Below are 2558 nucleotides of genomic sequence, written 5' to 3'. Positions count from 1 at the left end.
AGATAATTGTTAAGACAATTTCAAAAAAGTCACAATTTAGATTCATTAGTTTGGGACACATAAATTGTGATGGTCCTACTTAACAAATGTTCTTAAATCCTATAAGCTTCAAAGTTAATATCACTGTAGCACTCAAAAGGCTTTTCAAACATAACACAAATTTTTCACCTTGCACATTTAAAATAATAAATAATATGAGAATAAAAAAAGCACTGATGAAACATTCTCGGCTTGAACTGGTTTTTAAGCTGCATATCAATAGTGATAAAAAAATAGTAATACTGCAGCAGGAAACGGTTTCTTTTTATCATTTCTTCACTGCAAAACGCTTACTTCCGAACATAACCCTCGTTCTCATCTTGCCACAAATCTTTTGGCGCGAAACCTGTTCAGCAGCTTTCAATAGTTCTACCGCGCTTCACTTGTGTGCATATTTACTTTTTGCATTTTGAAAATCTACACGAGCTGTGATGCTAGACGACACAAATGTGTTTGATTTTCGCCGTTGTTTGCACACTGATTCCTTTGACCAGAGAGGTTCTAGGGAAGCTGCTGACAGTAGCAACCTACAGTACTTTGCGAGCTGCGAAACGATTAAAAGCTTAACACGCAGGATGAAACCCGCTGTACACTGTTTGCTTGTGGTTCTAGTGTTTGATGTAGTGATTGGAGAGGATCAACTTGCCGCGATCGCACACGAGAGAGGGAACGTTGTACGAGAACGTAGATCACCGTTCTTGTCATTTCCCGGGGGCGGATTCGGTGTTGGAGTTCGATACGATGATACTCGTTACCGTAGTATACCAGGTATGCAATCCAGCGCAGGAATTTTGTTTATTGTAATTCAATTGAGTTTTACTTACAGGGTTTATCTTTCAACGATATGAAGGATACTACGGAAGCCGAATTCCCGATGCGTTTGTCAACATCTCCGACTAACATCACTGCACAGAATGATGAGTTTCGATAAACAAATGGCGCATTACGCTCTTCATCTCGGAACTTTGTCGTTTCACGCTTCCCAGCAAGCTTCCCTTCCTCGACATTCTCATCATCCAGATAAATCGTTATTAGCACCAACATGCCTCGTGGCAAGCCATCTCATCGTCTCTGTCGTGTATGTTTTCGGAAGCGTGTTTGTAAAGCCTGTTACGACGATTTGCTTGAGTGAAAATTAACGCTTCTCTCATCTCGGCTTGGCTATTTAAATCCTGTTCCGGTGTTTTCGCCGATTTCATTCGGCTTACAACCGGATTATTGAAGAGTTCGGAAAGCAATTGTCTGGAGTGAACTTTTTCCTAAAACACAAAATGAAGTGCGTCGTGTTGTTGGGGATTCTTACTGTAATCCTGAGCCTTAATGTTGTACCGACACAGTCAAATCCTGTGCCACAGATTGGATTTGAAGTTGGCTTAATAGGTCCGTACAGCGGATACGGTGGATTAGGATACGGAGGATACGGTGGTTACGGCGGAGGATAGCCATGCCCACTACGGTGGATATGGTGGATATGGTGGATACGGTGGCTACGGTGGCTACGGGCATGGTTATGGATACTACCGACGAAGACGACCATTCTTCGCTCCGCCTGCTATATTGGTTGGATAAGTTGAGCGGAAGGGAATTAAAAGAGAGAGCTGCGAAAATCTGTTTGTGATCGTTAAACTACAAATAATGCTCGTAAACGATTGTTGAATGTCGGTTACCATTATAATGGAACAGTTTAGTGAGCCAGTTTTAGGAGAAACCCCTTTCACAAAGTGAACACTATAAAATTAAGAAAAATAAATTATAATATATTGTGTTATGTAATAAAATTACTAAAAGTTATATAATTAATCATACCAATAGTTGTGTATCAACAATGTGTTCTCGGAAAGAAAAAAGTTTTATTTTTCAGTCAGAATGCTTAAAATTTTCATACTGTTGCTTGATGATACATGTGTCTCTTTTCACTGCTTTTATACGCTAATTATTGTATTAATTTTCTTTAATTGTAATCGCTGTTTCAGTTGAACCTCACCACAACAAAACAACGCAATCAACAAGTCGATGGTGGTAAAACTTAGCACTCAGTTAAGTAATTATCAGATTCTGGGCGAAAAGGATCAACGCCGGGAAAAAACGAAAACATGGCCATTCAAATATCGAATGATAAGACGCAAAAAGTCTTAAAAGTAGAGTGCAAAATCCATGGGCAACTGACGAAAGCTTGTGAATGGTTCTGGCACATTGATGTGCTACATGTGTTGCAGTTGCTCGACAAGCTGAAGGCTTTTCACGAGCTAGACTTCGTGCACTGCAGCCAACAGCCAAACAATGGTCTCATAGGTCGTGATAAGGCCTGCAAAACAGCACATCTAATATACTTCGGTCTTGCAAAATCATATCGGCTTCTCCGGAGAGGAAAGCACATCGAGGAAAATTTGGTCCTCCCATTCGCGGAAACAATCCAATTTGCGCCCGTGTTTGGTTCATCTGCAGTACACACCGAGCAAGCGAGAAGACATTTTGTCCCACGTCTACATGCTGGTTTTTTCTACATGGTTTCCTACTTT

At 40.6% G+C, this 2558-nt stretch overlaps 1 long non-coding RNA gene across 1 annotated transcript; it reads left to right on the top strand.

The window, feature by feature from the left end:
* The first annotated feature begins 352 nt into the window (after positions 1 to 352).
* Positions 353 to 1839, top strand: LOC121601189. Its single transcript, XR_006006026.1, has 2 exons — positions 353 to 807; positions 866 to 1839. It is a non-coding gene; the product is annotated as an uncharacterized LOC121601189 (long non-coding RNA).
* Positions 1840 to 2558: the final 719 nt, after the last annotated feature.

The sequence above is a fragment of the Anopheles merus genome, unplaced genomic scaffold (genome assembly GCF_017562075.2).
Source record: "Anopheles merus strain MAF unplaced genomic scaffold, AmerM5.1 LNR4000037, whole genome shotgun sequence".
Lineage (NCBI taxonomy): Eukaryota > Metazoa > Arthropoda > Insecta > Diptera > Culicidae > Anopheles > Anopheles merus.
The sequence above is the reverse complement of the archived record's forward strand: the minus strand, read 5'-3'. Positions and strand labels throughout refer to the sequence as shown.